The sequence below is a fragment of the Petromyzon marinus genome, chromosome 30 (genome assembly GCF_048934315.1).
Source record: "Petromyzon marinus isolate PM22_M1 ecotype Great Lakes invasive population chromosome 30, UKy_Petmar_22M1.pri1.0, whole genome shotgun sequence".
Lineage (NCBI taxonomy): Eukaryota > Metazoa > Chordata > Hyperoartia > Petromyzontiformes > Petromyzontidae > Petromyzon > Petromyzon marinus.
Genome location: NC_133696.1, coordinates 12,321,109 through 12,341,601, shown reverse-complemented (window position 1 = coordinate 12,341,601; position 20,493 = coordinate 12,321,109). Strand labels below are relative to the sequence as shown.

General features: G+C 51.5%; 1 protein-coding gene across 8 annotated transcripts in view; it reads left to right on the top strand.

Moving 5' to 3' along the window:
- The window catches only part of LOC116947617 (semaphorin-3A-like), a 178,111-nt gene that overhangs the window by 46,539 nt on the left and 111,079 nt on the right, over positions 1-20,493 (top strand). The window contains exon 1 of one of the 8 annotated variants that reach the window (XM_032963577.2): positions 6,776-7,223. The exons of the other annotated variants lie outside the window; for them this stretch is intronic. The gene's annotated coding sequence lies outside the window, so the exon portion shown is untranslated. Of the gene's footprint in view, positions 1-6,775; positions 7,224-20,493 lie in introns of those variants that run through there. 8 annotated transcript variants of the gene reach the window in all.

Genomic DNA, 20,493 nt, shown 5'->3' with positions numbered 1-20,493 from the left:
AGACCGTGCAACGGATGGCGACACAACGCCCCCGATCCACAAATAAACGAAGGAGACATCGCGGCCATACACTCCGCTGCCCCGGACGCGGTTGTCTGCTGGCTTGACGACCTGGCCGTGAAATCGTCGTCGCTGCTCTGCGTCTACATCAGCAGCCGTACGAACGATGAAGAATCGGTAACCACGGCGCGTAGCGAGGAGCCGCGGGCACGGCTCTCATCGCAGTCCTCCACACGCGACCATGGCGGGGTTCTGCTGAACCACCGACTCCTCGCGGTCGTGAGGCCACCGCCGTTCGATTGCCACGAGGCCTCGCGGCCGGTGAATGCCACGGGGGCCGTCTTTGTGTGCAGCGCGTGCGTGAGTGCACGCCTTCCGTCGTGGCTCGCAACACCTCGTGTGCCACAGTGCCGGCCTTCACAGGATGCACTTGCCCCAACGGTCTGCTAGGGCTACACGGGGGATCTTTGTTGGGTTCGCAAGGCGTGTCCCCCTCACCCTCGCCACGCTGTTGCTGAACCGAATATTTTCCACGTTATCGCGCATTTCCACGACGCGCGGTGGCCCGCATGCATTTTTACTTTGATGGGGATTTGCATTGCACAGGGAGAATGTGAGCTCGTTAAACGCATGGGAGGTGCATTAGCGAGTGACATTGCTGCCATTGTGAGCGCGGTCACCCGAACTGTAACTTTATTATTGTACAGTGAGAAGAAGAAGAAGAAGAAGAAGAAGAAGAAGAAGAAGAAGAAGAAGAAGAAGAAGAAGAAGAAGAAGAAGAAGAAAAAAAGCTGCTCAAGGCGGACAAACCAAAATGTTACGGAGTTGGGTGGCCCTCCCCCATTACGCTGCCAGAAACTTAATGAAATGGCTTCACGCTGGACGCTGCGCTCTGAAAGTCTGGCACGCACGGACATCGGAGATGACGCAGCCGCCGACACACAAAGCATTCTTCCCATACTTCGCGAGAGGTGAAGAAAGTCGTGCGCAGGGAATGACGTCGAGGTTGTCTACAGTCATCGGTTGGCTACACCTTCTCCCCTGCGACCGCTGTCCCGTGGGGTGGAAGGGGGTGGGGGGTGGGGCCTGACCATTGCGTGCGGAGAAACCCCGGCGAGCCACTGGGCACGGCTCGTCAATGCGGGCATTGTGGCGCTCGTGCGCTGCTGCTGCTGCGTGCGCTGCTCACTGGAGCGAGCGAGGGACGTGCCGGGCTGCTGCCAGGTTGGCAGCAGCCTGGCACGTCCGAGCGCAGCGGCACCGGGGGTGCATTCTGCGCTTTCAGCTCATGAAAGATTTAGTGTTGGCGGATGTGGGAATGCGCGCGCATGCTCATTAGCGGCTATCCGCGTGCGCCTGCGTTTTCCGCCCGGTATTATTCTGCTAATTGAAGTCTTCACGGCTCCGCTGCCCCTGTGCTGGCCTGCGCGTGTTGTTTGTGCAGCAGACACGTTTGTGTGCGCGTGCAGCTTTTGTGCAGATCTGAATTGAACCTTGCCTGGGAAAGGGGAATTATTGCGCGTTAAAACGCGTTCAAGTTTACCGCGATTGAGAAAAAAAATATACAGTATGGTGCGTTTGTTGCTCGCGCTACAAAATAGCGGCAGAATCTATTTTAGCAATGGCCACGTTTCGCACAGAACGTTAAACTGGAGCTGAATGTCTAAATGTGCCACACTCGAGTTGCTTGTAAACGAACTGGATATGTCGTCATTCAGCTTGAAACACATTTGTACATTCATCCGCATTGCCCCACGGATCGCTCTTCCGTAGCTTAATGCGCCTTGACTAAGTAATCATTGTGTCAAGAAATAAGTAAAGGGGGTTGGCGACTACCCCGTCGAGTGTGAAATCTCTCGGTTGCCCCAGGTCCCCCCCCCCCATTTCTGTTGTTGTTGTTGTTGTTTTGTTGCAAGGGGCACCGCGTGTGGGAGGATTCCGCACCGCGGCCGTCCACGAAGCGCTCTCCCCCAGCTGGGGAGGGGAGACGACGCCCAGGCCTTGCGGCGCTCCACAATGAGATCGTGCTTTCGCGCGGGAGTTTCGGCAGTCTCGGAGCTTTTAACCGCGAAGCCTGTTCAAGCGGGCGCTGCGCTCTACGCAGACCCAGAGCGGGCGTGCCTCTTGCAAGCCGCGTTTTTGTGGGGGTTTGAGAGACATGCGTGAGATTGCGGAGGGGTGGGGTTGGGGGGGGGGCTTACCAGAGGTCATCGCAAATAACCCGAACGCGCCTTTCCGCTCATCGACGACGTCTCTGGATCTCGTTCGTGTTTTCAGTGTGTGGCGGAGCGGCGGGCGCGGTGAGATTGGTGCCACTGCACTCTGAACTCCGCCACCTGAGTTCGATTCCGAGCGGAGGCTCCCTCGTGACGACGGGTTTTTGCGAGCGTTTGTCTGAAGCGGGTCTCGCGCGGCTGTACTGCTTGCCACATTCCGCCCCTGGCATCGCAGGCACAGCTACTCTCTTTTTACAGCCCCCCATTCACCACGACGCAGTCGCCTCGAGCCGCATATCTCCTGCGATCTCTCCGCAGTTTAGCACGAGGCACCCCGTGGCCTTGTCAGGCGTTCCAGGTGTGCGACTTTCGCGAGAGACGCGCGCATTCCACGCAGCGAAAAGTAATTGAAAGTCTAATTTATGCAGCAAACCCATTTCTTCAGAATCCCGGACATCTTCAGATTTATACATTATCTACACAGTCTGGTGTCTACTGAATTTCAGTCGCTTAAAAGTCTCAAGTCACCTTCAAGTATCGGCCTATCCCACCTCTGCCTAGCAAGTACGATGCCATGCTGTCAAGGGCGTAAGCACTCGCAACAAGGCCACTGCATTTGACAACTGACACCAATATTGTGACAACAGTTTTCACTCTTGTCACTTCCATCTGTCAAATAATAGCTGGAAAAAAAGTAAAAGCAGATAAAAAAAATATTTTGAACGAAAAATTGTGGATTAGAAACTGGAGCGCATTTGCATCCGCCCGCCCGCCTCCAGCCACCAAGGGGACTCTGCGATGCCTGTCGCGTAACCCCAAACAGCAAGGGCGCCGTGTTCTCGTTGCACCTCGCGTCCGAGCCCAGCCACAGGGTCCTCGTGAGCGTCACGGAACTCCTGGGCCACGATGGCCACCGCGTCTGCACAGCTCCCAGAGAGCCTGGGGTCGGCCCAACTCCAGGGCGGGCAGAGGTGAGGGTGGGCCCTGTGTTAACTGGGTCACCACCAGAGAAAATGAAATATCATCCAGGTCATTAATAGCCAATTACCCCATGGAAATCAGAGCAATGTACTTTGTGTCTGAAAATAACTACAATTTTAATCGATGCAGTTGTCTCCAGGCTAATTTCTAGATTCTTAACTTTATATGTGTATGTAGAACCATCAGCTCTGGTAAATCCACTGCTTGTATGAAGGCCTCCTCAAACCACCATTAGAATATGGCTTCATTAGTTTATTTTACTCGGTAACATTCCTTACAGTTTTTTTTTACGTTAGATATTCAAAGTTAGTGATTTTCTGTTCAAATGTGAAATGAGGTGGTGTTCCCTATTTATAGCACTGAGGCAATGGTGGAAATTCCACGTTTATATGGCAGGGGTGAGTCTATGCATAAGACAACCACTGTTGACTCTCCCACAAAGTGGTACTACTCTCTTTTGTTTATCTTCGATGGGGGAATGATTGGCTGAGTCAACCCCCAACCAGGATGTGAACCTCTGGGAGCGTGCGGTAGAGTTGCATCCTCGACTTCTGAACCAGCGGGACGATTCCAAATGATACCTGGGATAGGATGACGACAACGCAAGCATACGGAGTAGAAAATCTAAATCATGAAAGCGAGACAGCAACAACAACAACAACCACCACACACACGCACACAGAGAAAACGAAGCTTGCGTGCCGTGCAGTTCGAGCGGTTGTCAGCACCGCGCGGTGCCTGCCTGCAGCGGCAGAGAGACGCCACGGCGTTAGCGGCACGCCGATGCAGCGCAATGCACCGGTGCTCACCAAACGGTCTCAAGTCAACGTTTTTCGCCGTCGTTCGTCTTGCCACTGCTTCGACATCGCGAGGACTGATTTTGACGCAACAACACCACCCCGACAAGATTTTCCGGCCGCGGTTTGCGGATCGCTAGAAAATAAATGATTATTGCGACAATGAAACTTTTTTTTTAATCTAAATATCTCTCACCGCCGGTGTACCACCACTGCGTTCAAATAGCCGATGGAAGAAGCGGCCAAGGGTGGCCGGGATTGCACGGACGATTGGGCTCCCTGTGGATGGGCACACACACCTGCACGCGTTACAGCGATGTCAGGACGTGGGCCAAGGCGAGGAGACCGAGAATAGCAGCGTCCCCAGCAGAGATATCGCGTCTCGTATGGTTGCAGTAACAGGAGCGGGGGGTGGTAATCTTATGCACGTTTGGAGCATGGCAATTGGTATTTAATGAACGGCAAAGGGTGAGGGTTTCATGTCCTTGGGCATAAAACACCTTCGACAGGGCAGCACTGCAACCTACAAATTGGTTAACAGCCTAATGCCGCCTCCTCCCTGCGGGCGGATTGACCAATTAGGCCTCGCTCAGACTAGGCCAGCACTAATTGCTCTCCATCTCCCCCTCCCCAAGTCCCAGTTCAATCGATTCTCGTGCAGGGACCGCCCGAGCGCTCTCTCGCACCGCCGGTTTCGCAACTCCAGAGGGCCCGGAGCGAACGCACGGAGCAAGGGGCGGGAGGGAACGGCTGAGGCTGTTAAGAGAGTTGGGACATCGCGCACGGGAGCATTTCAGATTGGCCATCCTGACGTACGGGAAGCGTTTATCCGAATTGCAATGGTTATAACGTGTGTGCTGACACGTTTGGTGGTGACGATGGATATAGGTCAACTTCTGTGGGTGAGGCATGTCAAACCAGAGTGGCACATTCATGGTACATGCGGGGAGGTGATGTCCCAATGGATAACTCCATCATTTGTGCCGAGGATTATGCGAACAAGTGACAACACAGTGGCCTAATCGTACTTTGTCTAGTGTGAGATTTTAAATATTTTGCGGCATTTCCCTTATACAATTATTTATAAATAGTGGTTGATTGGCATCTACAAGCTTTGTCAGAGATAAATTGTTGTTACAGTATGTTGTGGTGCCAGTAATGAAGTGCTCGGCGATGCCACGGTGCAGCCCATGTGCTCTATCATGCTAATTCTGTATCCAACACAGGACCTTTGGCAAACAATGTGTTGGTCAGTGTTGATATTACCGCGTGTCATAACATATTCCACGCGATAAAACTCTGGCATGTTGATGTGGGGAGCGTTTTTTGAGAACTTTCTGGAAAGGGTTCATTTCTGATGATACAGGAAATAAGTCGGCTGTGGTTGAACGTCTGTTCACTGCCCCTATCAATCGGTGATTATCCACGCCACATCACGCGCCAAACACCAAGCGACACACAGCCCGGGTATTCCTCAACACGCCGAAAATCCATGCAAATGTTTCGCTCGCCTGTGGGATAATAGGTGAGCGCGATGAGCGAACCCAGCCCCCAGTGTCTAAAATCTGAGGATTGGCAACGTCACAGTGCGACGTCCGTGCGGCGGCTAACGTGGAGTCACCGGGCACGCACCGGGCTCCACGCCGCGGTTTTTTGGTTGCTCAGTGCGGCGCTGGTCGGCGGTCTCTTCTCGTTCTTTCGCTCTCTCTCTCTCTGTCGGTGGCCCGAAGCCAGCGGTGGAAAATCCACCATAATTCGGAGCAGGTTCTGTATGCGCGCGATGATTTCCACCGCGTAACATTTCCCCGCGAGAACACATGTGACGTCCGTGCCGCATGATGTATGGTACGCCACGCATGCCGTGGCACTGGGAAACCCCAGGGCTCCCTCTGGTACCCGACACTGCGGAATGACGGTAGCTTTTAGCGTTTACTTCATCACATGACAATTATAAGTGGGAGAAACAGGGCGATTGAATCCCAGTGCCCGGGCAATGGTATCTGTGTTTGTGTAGATTAATTATAGCGCGTGAATGTCCCCTTATGAAGACATGGGTGCCATGTGTGACATGAGGACGCATAGGAACGCTGTGCCACGAAATAAGAATTGACCGTGGCCATGGTGCGACGCTGTAAGTGAAGGATTTCGAGCCTCGCACTCCTGTGCGTGTGAGGTTGTGAATGTGTTAAGGACGCGTCCTGGGTTTGCTGCGACCTTGGATAACAGGTTGGAGGATAGCAGAATGGTGAATAGGAGGCGTGTTTTTGTTACAATTTTTAGCAACTGATAGCTTCACTTTTGACTGCAAACCGATCCGTATCGAGTTGAAAATATGCGTTATGTCAAAGCAACTACTCTGTGCCGCTACTATTATCATGCTTTCACATTACACACTTGTGAAACAATTGAAATATTTGGCCCAATTTTCATTTGAACGAACGTGACTGCATTTTAATTGGTTCACAGCCGTGCCGAGTACAGTGCGCGCTTTAATTATCCCGTCATGTTGCCTCCACAGTGCGAGAAAGCGTCCTGGCGAGCGGCGCTTGCTGCGAAGCGCACGGTGTCCACTTTCATCTGCCACCCACCCAGGGCATTCCGTGCGACTGTCATACCCGGCCACAGCACCACCACCAGCACCACCACCCCCTCCAAGCCCCCGGCCGCTATCGGCGGGGTTATCTGCGCCACGACATCCTATACGTCCGCGGTATCTGCCCGTGACCACAATCCCATAGAGACCCCCCCCCCTCCCCTCCCTCCTTCCCTTTGTGTTCTCCGCGGCGCTGATTTCCAAAGCGGCGCGACAACACCACGGCTCAAGTCCGCCCGCTTTGAAAAGGGACACTTGGCATAGCGCGAACAGTGCGAGAGGGACGGCCCGCTCTGAATGCCCGCGCGGTTGCTCGTGTGCGCGTGCTCGTGTGCTCGTGTGCGCGTGCTCGTGTGCGCGTGTGCTCGTGTGCGTGTGTGCGTGCTCGTGTGCTCGTGCGTTCTCGCGTGCGGGGTTCGCCGCTCGTGAAATTGTAGCTGTAGAAGCGCGAGCGGCAGCAGCAGCAGCAGGAGGAGGCAGGGACGAGGCGCGTGTGTGTGGTTGCGCCGCTGATGCGATGTCGCCCCGCACGCTGCGCTGAGCGGCCGTGGTGCAGCGCGGCTCTAAGGCGGCGGCACGGACACGCGCGCCCGCCCGCCCGCCCGCCCGCCCGCGCGCCTCGGGAGCGATGCGCAGGTAACCACCTCGGCGCGGTCATCCGCGGAAGCGATGGAAGTTTTTTTTTGTTCGGCGCCTCCTAAAGATTTCCCCCGGCGCGCGTTCATCGTCGTCCGACGAGCGCGGACGAGCGAGTCGCCTCGGCACCGCTAAGCATCTCGGGGGTGCGGAGCCGAGCGGAGCTTCGGGAATCCGAATGATTTGATTGTTTAGATCCCGGGTAGGGGATGAGGAGGAGGGCTCTCGTGGAGTTGCCACGGCTTCGTTTTTATTTTATACCCCCCTGTGAGCCGTACCTCGTCGTGAAAGGAACTGGTGTGCTCACAGGTGTGTGAGCAGACTATACAGGTGTGTGAAGAGACTATACAGGTGTGTGAAGAGACTGTATATACAGGTGTGTGAGGAGACTATACAGGTGTGTGAGGAGACTATACAGGTGTGTGAGGAGACTATACAGGTGTGTGAGGAGACTATACAGGTGTGTGAAGAGACTATACAAGTGTGTGAAGAGACTAAACAAGTGTGTGAAGAGACTATACAGGTGTGTGAAGAGACTATACAGGTGTGTGAAGAGACTATACAGGTGTGTGAAGAGACTATACAGGTGTGTGAAGAGACTATACAGGTGTGTGAAGAGACTATACAGGTGTGTCAAGAGACTATACAGGTGTGTGAGGAGACTATACAGGTGTGTGAGGAGACTATACAGGTGTGTGAAGAGACTGTATATACAGGTGTGTGAGGAGACTATACAGGTGTGTGAGGAGACTATACAGGTGTGTGAAGAGACTATACAGGTGTGTGAGGAGACTATGTGTACAGGTGTGTGAGGAGACTATATATACAGTTGTGTGAGGAGACTATACAGGTGTGTGAAGAGATTATACAGGTGTGTGAGGAGACTATACAGGTGTGTGAGGAGACTATAGAGGTGTGTGAGGAGACTATATATACAGGTGTGTAAGGAGACTATACAGGTGTGTAAGGAGACTATGTCTACAGGTGTGTGAGGAGACTATGTATACAGGTGTGAGGAGACTATGTATACAGGTGTGTGAGGAGACTATGTATACAGGTGTGAGGAGACTATGTATACAGGTGTGTGAGGAGACTATACAGGTGTGTGAGGAGACTATGTATACAGGTGTGTGAAGAGACTATACAGGTGTGTGTAGAGACTGTACAGGTGTGTGAGGAGACTATGTATACAGGTGTGTGAGGTAACTATGTATACAGGTGTATGAGGAGACTATGTATACAGGTGTGTGAGGAGACTATACAGGTGTGTGAGGAGACTATACAAGTGTATGAGGAGACTATATATACAGGTGTGTGAGGAGACTATGTATACAGGTGTGTGAGGAGACTATGTATACAGGTGTGTGAAGAGACTATACAGGTGTGTGTAGAGACTGTACAGGTGTGTGAGGAGACTATGTATACAGGTGTGTGAGGAGACTATAGATACAGGTGTGTGAATAGACTATACAGGTGTGTGAAGAGACTGTACAGGTGTGTGAGGAGACTATGTATACAGGTGTGTGAGGAGACTATGTATACAGGTGTGTGAGGTAACTATGTATACAGGTGTATGAGGAGACTATGTATACAGGTGTGTGAGGAGACTATACAGGTGTGTGAGGAGACTATACAAGTGTATGAGGAGACTATATATACAGGTGTATGAGGAGACTATGTATACAGGTGTGTGAGGAGACTATGTATACAGGTGTGTAAGGAGACTATACAGGTGTGCGAAGAGACTGTACAGGTGTGTGAGGAGACTATGTATACAGGTGTGTGAGGAGACTATATATACAGGTGTGTAAATAGACTATACAGGTGTGTGAAGAGACTGTACAGGTGTGTGAGGAGACTATGTATACAGGTGTGTGAGGAGACTATACAGGTGTGTGAGGTAACTATGTATACAGGTGTATGAGGAGACTATGTATACAGGTGTGTGAGGAGACTATACAGGTGTATGAGGAGACTATACAAGTGTATGAGGAGACTATATATACAGGTGTATGAGGAGACTATGTATACAGGTGTGTGAGGAGACTATGTATACAGGTGTGTGAGGAGACTATATATACAGGTGTGTGAGGAGACTATACAGGTGTGTGAGGAGACTATACAGGTGTGTGAAGAGACTATACAGGTGTGTGAGGAGACTATGTGTACAGGTGTGTGAGGAGACTATATATACAGTTGTGTGAGGAGACTATACAGGTGTGTGAAGAGATTATACAGGTGTGTGAGGAGACTATACAGGTGTGTGAGGAGACTATAGAGGTGTGTGAGGAGACTATATATACAGGTGTGTAAGGAGACTATACAGGTGTGTAAGGAGACTATGTCTACAGGTGTGTGAGGAGACTATGTATACAGGTGTGAGGAGACTATGTATACAGGTGTGTGAGGAGACTATGTATACAGGTGTGAGGAGACTATGTATACAGGTGTGTGAGGAGACTATACAGGTGTGTGAGGAGACTATGTATACAGGTGTGTGAAGAGACTATACAGGTGTGTGTAGAGACTGTACAGGTGTGTGAGGAGACTATGTATACAGGTGTGTGAGGTAACTATGTATACAGGTGTATGAGGAGACTATGTATACAGGTGTGTGAGGAGACTATACAGGTGTGTGAGGAGACTATACAAGTGTATGAGGAGACTATATATACAGGTGTGTGAGGAGACTATGTATACAGGTGTGTGAGGAGACTATGTATACAGGTGTGTGAAGAGACTATACAGGTGTGTGTAGAGACTGTACAGGTGTGTGAGGAGACTATGTATACAGGTGTGTGAGGAGACTATAGATACAGGTGTGTGAATAGACTATACAGGTGTGTGAAGAGACTGTACAGGTGTGTGAGGAGACTATGTATACAGGTGTGTGAGGAGACTATGTATACAGGTGTGTGAGGTAACTATGTATACAGGTGTATGAGGAGACTATGTATACAGGTGTGTGAGGAGACTATACAGGTGTGTGAGGAGACTATACAAGTGTATGAGGAGACTATATATACAGGTGTATGAGGAGACTATGTATACAGGTGTGTGAGGAGACTATGTATACAGGTGTGTAAGGAGACTATACAGGTGTGCGAAGAGACTGTACAGGTGTGTGAGGAGACTATGTATACAGGTGTGTGAGGAGACTATATATACAGGTGTGTAAATAGACTATACAGGTGTGTGAAGAGACTGTACAGGTGTGTGAGGAGACTATGTATACAGGTGTGTGAGGAGACTATACAGGTGTGTGAGGTAACTATGTATACAGGTGTATGAGGAGACTATGTATACAGGTGTGTGAGGAGACTATACAGGTGTATGAGGAGACTATACAAGTGTATGAGGAGACTATATATACAGGTGTATGAGGAGACTATGTATACAGGTGTGTGAGGAGACTATGTATACAGGTGTGTGAGGAGACTATATATACAGGTGTGTGAGGAGACTATATATACAGGTGTGTGAGGAGACTGTACAGGTGTGTGAGGAGACTATGTATACAGGTGTATGAGGAGACTATGTGTACAGGTGTGTGAGGAGACAATATATATAGATGTGTGAGGAGACTGTACAGCTGTGTGAGGAGACTATATTAACATGTGTGTGAGGAGACTATGTCTACAGGTGTGCAAGGAGACTATGTCTACAGGTGTGTAAGGAGACTATACAGGTGTATGAGGAGACTATATTAACAGGTGTGTGAGGAGACTATGTCTACAGTGTGTAAGGAGACTTGGGGAGCGGTAGTGCAGTGGTTAGCGTGCTGGGCTACGAACCTGACACCTGAGTTCGATTCCCGCTCATGGCCAACACCAGTGGCAATCATCTCAAACGGTCTTGGGCATCCCATAGGTTGACTCAGCCTCAAATGAGTAACTGGTGTGGTATGCAAGCAATCCTACTGGGGAGACAAAGGCGGTTGGGCGTGGTGCTGGCCACCCACCACACACGTTCCGGCCTTCATAGGAGCTCGCTGACAGCACTTGTCCTCCAGTCTGTTAAAAGGCTATCGGGGGGATATGTGTATTCTGTGTGTGTTCACAGGTGTGTTCACAGGTGTGGCTGCAGGTGAATATACAGGTCGGTGAGTGTGCAGTGTTGCTCCGGGTGCCGGGTGTAAGTGCAAGCTTGTATATGTGGGTATTTTGTGTTTGTGTGTTGATAGGTGCTGCGCAACGGATACTATAGGAGTCTAAACAGCACATTCTTGTGTGTCAGTATAAATACTGTATGTGCGTATTCTTGGGTGACCGTGTCCTGATCATTGCGAACGCCATCGCAGTCAAACCGCAGCAACGTTCGCTTTCATGACATTTATTGTCTTTGAGCAGAGGCGCCTTCCCCCGTGATTGCAGCACTGCAAGTAGCGACGATCACGTGCAGCCCTTGCACGAATCCACGAGTTGCGTGGACGCCTCCCCGTGCCGTGTGGGGTCGCTGAAAGGGGTCGCGCGCCGCTCGAGATGTCACTCGGCCACTTGACGTGAGCCGTGGCCGGGAATCGAACTCGGGTGGTGGACGATGGAAGCGAAGCGGCGCTGAGCAATGCGTCACCGCGCCGCCTGCGACGTTTCGGTCGACGCTACAATTGACGTCGGCTGAATTGCACGTTTGGAGTCTCACCTGTGCTTAGACGACGAAATATCCTGGTTTGTTTATGTTCTGTGAAGGAAGGTCTCGAACATCCACTTACCGACATGCTGCCACCCTCTGGGTATTCGCCCCACATCACTAATCTGCTGGCAGCGAGCGCCGAGCCCTCGCCCAGCGTCACACCGGCCCAGCGTCACACCAGCCCAGCGTCACACCAGCCCAACGTAACACCAGCGCAGTGTCACACCAGCCCAGCGTCCCACCAGCCCAGCGACACGCCAGCCCAGTGTCACACCAGCCCAGCGGCACACCAGCCCAGCGTCACACTAGACCAGCGTCACACCAGCGCAGCGTAACACCAGCCCAGCGTCACACCAGCGCAGCGTCACACTAGCCCAGCGGCACACCAGCACAGCGTCACTCCCGCCCAGCGTCACGCCAGCCCAGCGTCACACCAGCCCAGTGGCACCCCAGCCCAGTGGCACACCAGCCCAGCGTCGCACCAGCGCAGCGTCACACCAGCCCAGCGGCACACCAGCCCAGCGTCACATAAGCCAAGCGTCACACCAGCCCAGCGTCACATAAGCCCAGCATCACACCAGCCCAGCGTCACACCAGCGCAGCGTAACACCAGCCCAGCGACACGCCAGCCCAGCGTCACACCAGCCCAGCGGCACACCAGCCCAGCGTCACACTAGACCAGCGTCACACCAGCGCAGCGTAACACCAGCGCAGCGTCACACCAACCCAGCGTCACACCAGCCCAGCGGCACACCAGCCCAGCGGCACCTCCGCGCCGTCCCTGCTGTCTTCATGAAATCTGCATGCGCCGCTATTTTTATAGAAGCCCCAGGGCGTGCGCTCGGAGATTGTCTGCGTCGTATAACTCGCGCGCGGTTGTGGCGGGGGGCCAGTGGCGTGTTCATTTTCCTCCCGACGCATTGCACGGGGCCACACCGGCGGGCCTGGGTCCGGCGCGTGTCGCGCCGCTGCACAGGGCCGCACGGCCTCGGCTGGGATCGTGTCCTCGTTGGTCTCTCTCCTCTACGGTGGCGACGTGGCCTGAATACCGTGCGCATATAGTAGGCTACTGTATTTGAAATGGCTCGGTTTGTAAGATTGGGGGGGGAGGCAAGAGGGAGATGAGGGTGTTGGAAGAGACTGCAGAGACTGCGGGCTTGGTGATTCTTGAGATGTGAGTGGAGGTGTGAAGGGAGAGGGAGGGGAATGAGTGTGGGAGGGGGGGGAACTTGAAGAGCTGGGCTCTGCTGTTGAAGGATGAGAATGAAAAAAAAGATGGACTGGCTTCGTTGACTGTGCAATGATGAACGTGGCAGCTGCTCTGCAGACAATGCTTCCTCAAACTGTCACGGGGAGCCTCGTGCGCTTCTCTCCGGCACAAGATGGGACATTGGCACGGCAGACTTGAAAGGTGAACCCTACGAGGTAGAGCAATCGCAGACAACTGAAAATCTTATTAATTCCACTGTGGTGGTTCCTGCAGTCTGTTTAGCTGTTATGCTTCAGATAGAGATCGCTGCTGCGAGGCCTCCCACTGAGAACTGTGAAACTGTCACAAATGGTATATTCCTGATGCAATCGGCCTAAGACGCTCCACGAACATTCTCATAGATAGCTACCTTGTAACCTTTTTTACCACCCAGTGTTAAGGACAATATCTTCTCTTCCGCTGTCCTCTATTGTCATTATTATCATCATGCCGCCTTGAAGAAAGCCTTGTGTGTGTGTGTGTAAAAAGCTGTTTCGGTTAAACTTGCCACTTGTGTGCCGCTGCTGCTGCTGCTGTTGCTGCTGCTTACATTGGGGCCAAGACAATGAATTCGCCGCTTGAGCTGGCGACGCCTCTGGGCTCGGCGGGGTTGTGGCGCTGCGCTTGCAGAAGTTCGCGGTTCGAATTTCCAGCGGCCGCCACCTGGTTAATATTGCGGTGAGTAGCAACAAAAATAAAATAAAATAATAATAAAAAAACGACTCCCCGGTCTGCTTGACGGTGGATGTTAAAGTAAGCCATTGTGTGCCTGCATCAAGGTACCGCATTTATTTGTAATCGCGTAAATCCGCAATCATCGCATCCCCCCTACTGTGAAAACTTCCTAGGACCTACTGCTAAAGAGGCGTGAGGCTCACCGAGGCAAGAGCACAATCATACGAAATAAATAGTCTGTTAGCACGCGGGTTTCACAAGCAAAACCACTCGCTATTGTCACAATTATGCACAGCACTGCGTTGTGTTTAAATCTGCAACGCACATTTTGCGTGTCAGCATTCGTTCGATAATTTCCATCGAAACTCGCGCCAAATGCTGCCGACTAAAAAAAAATGTCTTGGGTAAACTTTTTGCATGGCGAGCAACTTGGGAGTATGAAAAAATAAGAACATGTTTTACCCTTCCTGGCAATAAAACAGGAGGTGCTAAGACGCTCAAACACCAAATAGAAACCCTTTACAATGAATCAAATCTGTATTAAGCACACGCGGTGCTTGTGGTGACATGCAAATATACTGCTCTGATAATATATGGCATTGTCTTTGAAACTGATTGGCCTACACTAGAGACAGGTTCTTTAGGGCCTAGTCTCAACCAGTGTCAGAACAGAGAACGCCAAGAGGCGACAAGTACAAGGACAATGCCACTATCAGAGCATTTATAGCTCGGGGTGAGAAGCTACAAAATAGGAACTTTTTCCAGTATCAAAGTATGAAAAAATTATAATAGGTTTTACCCTTTAAGGCAATAAAATAGGAAGTGCCAAGACACTCAAACACCAAATGGAAACCTTTTGCAAGGAATCAACAAAACTTGGGAGTGTTGGTCAATTGTCACTCCCAAATCCAGGTCGCGGTGTCGCCCCGCCTGTCTGCCCCCCCCCACCCCCCCTCACGCGGCGATGTTTACGGCGGGTCCCCTCCATCCCACAGCGCCGTCATCAATCTCACTCCGAAACGCGCCCTCCACCACCCCCCGTATTCATTTCCTCCGCGCTCGACACCTCCGAAGGCATTTCCGTCTCTCGCTCGCTCGCTCGCCGCCCCTTGTGCCTTCACCGTCAGCCTCCCTCCCCCCCAACCCCCGCGTTTCCTAACGCCCTTCGTTTCGATTGTGTGTTTTTTCTGTCTGTCCCGACAAACACACGGCCCCGATTGCCTTTTCGTTTTTAATCTGAGCAATGGAGTTTTCTTTTTTTTCTTTCTCCGTTCGCCGCTCCGCGCGAGCCGCGCTCCGCCTTTTGAATCCTTCGCTGCGTCCCCCCCCCACCCCCACCCGGCGTCGTTCCGTCGGCGGCCTTGTCCCGGTTGGGTGCGCGCGGCGCTGATTGAGACATCTCCGGCAGAGAGACGCACGCACGCGCGCACTCACGCACGCACGCACGCGCGCGCGCGCGCAAGTTTACTACGTCTCGTGCGACATCTCGAGCGGCGGACTAGTGGAAAGAGTTAAACGAGTGTCGAATAACATTCGGGCTTGGGTTTCATTTGTCACGAAAATAGAGTTTTTGTGTTGCTCCCCTTGAGACTTTCAGCAGGCACCACCCTTGGCCGTAGATATGTAACAGGGAGTTATAACAGACACGTCGACAAGAGGCGCCGCATCACAGCGTGAGCAAAGAAAGACGTTTCAGATCAAAAGAAGGGGAATGAGACACGGAGCGATGTTCTTTGTAAAGCTGCTGAGCAGAATCTTTGTGTTTTTTTGTTGCAGTCTATACATATTTGATAGCGTAGCAAACCAGAATGTCATTGGAGTGGCGTTGTGTGCGTCCTCTCTGTCTGATGTTAAAATGGTGGAAGTTGGGAAGCACAATTAACGAGAGCAGAGCCCGAACAAAATACTTCCATACCTGTCAATCCCTTATCAGTGCCTACCTTATTACAGACAAATTCAGACCTTAATGGTGACCCCGTGCCCTTATAAATCTCAACGTTCATCCTACAAAGTCCCATCACAAGGGAGAAACACATTTTTTTGCCAGCCATGTACTTCTTAGGGATGACTAAATCACTAATGAGCTGAGAAGTACCGATGTTATTACTCTGCATACTCTGTTACGCGTTTTTTTTTTACCAAATAAGGCTCACTGAGATATGTAGCTCTTTTTCGGAAGCAACTTGGCCACAAATGACAGCTCAACGAAGTGGCTTATCGTGTGGACATTTTTAGCAGCAGCCAAATAGTCTAAACGTATGTTTATTGATTCTAATCAAGGGAGAAACACAGGAGGGGAAAACCGGAGGACCCGGAGACAAATCAACACGACCACAGGGAGAGAGACACACAAACTCCAAATATACAGCCGGCGCTAGGGTCGGGATCGAACCCAAGATCTCCTGTATACCAGGCGAGGTAGTTAACATCGCGCCACCGTGGTGTATCAAACGTACAACAGCCAAGCCAAAGGAATGATAACTCCTTCTTCAAGCATCCTCTACCACTCTAAATAATACCAGGTACAGACTTGTCTTTTATTACCGTGGTGAATTTTAAAACAAATCAGCAGCCAAATGCAGCAGGAGAGCCGTGTTGTTGCAGAACACAGTGGTCACACACACCACAATGGGATCTCTCTTGTATGGTTATAACACCGAGAAATGGAACATAACCGAAGGGACAAAGTAAGCGAGCGAGAGCGACGCGGAGTATTTTTAAAAATGCATTAGTACCTCGAACACCTCCCCCTCTGAACGAGACGTGCACTGATAACAAGAACGTTACCTTCAGCAATGCATCACAGTAAATCAGCGCCCAATATTTTTTATATCTTCCTGTCCAACCCTCGCGCTTCAAAGTGCGGAGTGTCGTTGTCGTGAGCTAGGGTCGTGAAGGTCACCTCGTCCCTGCTCAGGTGATGCCACTTGGGCTCCGGGGAAGTGGGGCGGCGGGGGGGGGGGGGCTCGCTTGTGACGCGCCGTATTTCCCCGTGTAAACGCGCAGACGAGGGGTCAGGTCAGTTGCGGAGAACTTTCTCAGCAATCGACGGGAAGGGTCTCGCGCGTCCGCGCGCGTCACGGCGCGTCCTGCGTGCGTCTCCCATGTGATTTCTATCTCCAGCGCGATGCACATCACGCGTGCGTGTGTTCTGCAGAGTGCGTGCGTGGCTGTGTGAATGGTAACGGTGCAGCCCTGCGATTGCTTGCTCCGCGCCACCGCTGGTGGTAAGGGCCTACGCTGGAGGGAGCTCTAGAGAGCCCCTCTGGAAGGAATTTGACCTCCTCTCCCACGATGGCCAGACTTGTTGGAAGGGACATCGCATTTCTGATAACTTATTTTCCCAAGTAGAGCGCAGTTGGGTCACTGCACTTTAAAGATAGTCATAGCATCGCGCGCAATTTCAGATGGGCTTCTGCAGCCGTCTGGAACGCTATTCCTTCCGGTATCTGGAAGCCACTGGGAGCTGTATACATTTAAACCTTGATTCAAAACTCATTTCTTTATAACTGCTTTTTTGTGTTTAGTTTGTTGTCCTTCCCCCGCACCCTCCGATTAGCACGGTTGGCTAATAATATTGCGAAAAAACGTCAACATACAGCGCACAACTGGACCAGCTTATAGCTTTTGGATAATTGAAGACTCGGAAGACGTGCTGTAGACAGAAACTATCATTTCTTGGCTTCGACTGGCGACTGATACAATAATTGCCTCGTTTGCTTTTAGCTTTACACCTATACAGGGTGATCAATTTGTGGATACTCTGATTTCTGACCCATTTTTTTCACAACAGGTGAATTAACACCACACACACACAGACGTGCACCTCCTGTACAAAAGCCCTTCGGCCTTACGCAGGCCACCAGCTCAAGGGAACTGCATGTATGGCTACAGCAGGTTATTGAATGATCCAATGTGGAAGCGTTGGCCCTGTGTCTTCCAGAGGAACGGTGACTTACTAAATGTACAGCATTGGTTAATAAGTGCATTTAGATTGGTGGGAGACGTGTAGAGAGGCTTTGAAATAAAATGTTTGAAACATTACATGAGATGTAGGTCATTGTTGGCTGCTACCACAGGTAGCTCTGCGTGTGAAAAGTGGTAGAATCTGCCCAGTATTAGGCTGCATATACATCCAGGGTCATATCCTCCTGTCATCCAACAAAGTGGTTTTGGTTGCATGCTGAAATTTAAACCCAGCAGTGTGGTTTTCAGGAAAATAAAGGTTTGCAATCTAAGACTACATTTTTGGCCTGGTATCAGAACCTTGATTGACTGCTCATGGTCATGTGATAACAACCCACGCATTCTTGAGTGTGCCACTTTGGTTTTGGTCACAGGGTCGCATAAGTTTGTGCCCTTTAAGGAAGGTAGCCAGAGCTCTCTCCACAGTTCAGTGCCGAGTTTTTCCGCCGCTGTATTGGCCTTTCTCAGGTTCATCCGCGTGCAGCGTAGCAGAGTAGGCACGCTCCCACACACGGGCACCACAGGCACCCATGTTTCGAGTCGAGGGAGACGTTTCCACGGTCTTCTTGTCATGTTTACATGTAGCCGCTCCATCGCTTGTGTTTACACAATTTAGTATTGTGTGTATATACGTTTACGTAGACGTGCGAATGTTTAACTACTGCTTCTGCGCCTGAACCTTTCGTGTTGCCTGTCGCTGTCAATCTTCATTTGTTGCCGTTGGCCCAGTGGTGGCGAGGCTGTGAATGACTCCACCGCGGTATACACAAGTTGGTGCCGCTATGCGCACTTTGTCCTTGTGCTCGTTATCGCTGGGGAAGCGGAGAGGCTGCGGTGAGAAGAAGCAAAGCTGTGGCTGAATGGAGTTATCATTCCATCTAACTCTAAACATATATTTTTTTATTTACCAGGTGAGGTCCACTGAGCTGTATAGCTCTTTTTCAGAAGTGACCTGGCCACAAATGGATAGTTCAACGAAGTGTCTTATCACCATGTGGAAATTTATCGCAGCCAAATACTCTAAACGCACGATGTTGATTCTATATGTGGAGGGACTAACCGGAGGACCAGGAGAAAAATTCCATGCGACCACGGGCAGAAAGACACGAAAACTCTAAATATACAGCAGGCGTCAAGGCCGGGATCGAACTCACGATCTTTCTGTATACCAGGCGAGGGAGTTAACATTACGCCACCCGCAACTCTGTAACACGATGGCTGAGAGAGCGAACTCACGGCTCGCCTCCGTTCATCTTTCATCGGTCACGTCCATCGGGCAGCCACAGTGTAGCAGACATCAACGAAATCACGAATCTTTACGGTGTCGGCTGACAGAAATGATACAACTGAGATGGAAAAGTGTGAAACAAGACGAACTAAAAATAACAATTGATTCTTGGATCAAATTGCGACCCTAAATTGTGCACAATGCATTACATGGGGAGGCAGGGTGGTCGGGGGTTGAATTGTTAAATGCAGATTAATTACATTGCAAATATACGTTCTGCTTGCTGTAGTGTATACTAGTTGAATACTATTGATCGCCAGGGATGGCAATTGAATACGCCTGCAATGGATGGTTGACACACTCTTTAACGATTGACTTTCAAGGGTTGTCCTTTGAGGGATTCAATAATCTTAGTTTGGAACCAGTCGCTATGCATTTGTAGTGACATAGAATGGGTCACTACGGCGTGTAGCGCTGGTTACTGACAGAGAGAGGGAATGTGGGCGTAACGGCCGACCTGCCGGCAGAGCAGGGTGTGGCAGCCGTTCTGCCAGCAGAGCATGCAATGCCACGGAGTGGGTCACTAGGGTGCGTGGCGCTGGCTGCTGGCAGAAGGGGGCATTTGAGGACGTGGCACCCCGGCCGGCTGGTGGAGCACGTGATAGGTCGGGGTAAAGGATGTGGGGCAAAGGTGACCGAGGGGACACGTGAGGTATAGCCCAGAACCTTCTGGTGGGTTCCAGAAGGGTGCGTAGCCAAGGGCGGAGCCAGGCAGGGGACACGTGGAAGGTGGTTCAGAACCTTATGGTATGTTCCAGAAGGGGGCGTGGCCGAGAGAGGAGCCAGGCCATGCCAGGGGGAATAAAAGGGAAGTCCCAAGGCTGGATAAGGGCTTTCTGTCGGTGGAATTGAACCCAAGGTGTTACTTATTCGTGTCCGGCGTCGTGGGTCAGACAGCTTGCCGGCTGTTCTGACCCGTTTATAGTTATCCCGTGAGTGAACAGTGTCCAAAGGTGTAGAATAAACGTCTGTTGCCTCCTACTATTAGTGTCTCAGAAGTGATTCACTACATTTGGTGGCAGAAGTGTTAACGATGAATTAAAAAAATTAGGGAAATTTAAAAATAGAATGTCAATGTTGACGCGGAGGAAGACACCGTGGTGTCTTTGAACGAGGAAGACAGCGGGGAGGTGATTCCCCAGACAGCTCTGGGACTCGGGACCTCGGAGAATAATTCCAAGGAGGCGCTCCCAGCGGAGCAGTGGGAGGAAGGCTGCGACTCCACGCTGCGGCCATCAGGAGGAGGACGCCGCATACAAAATGCGCGCCTCGCAGACCTGCTGTCTGCGGCGGCAGCGCTGGTGGCGGAGATGGACGTGGAAGAGCTGGAGGAAGACGTGGTGGTTCGAGAAGGGCAAGTGGACAGCCCCGCCGCCGCCATTAGCCCAGCGCGGGAAACGGCGGAGCCCCAGCCCACGTGAGCGGCCGCCATTTTGTCAGCTTGGTGGGAAAGAGCTTCC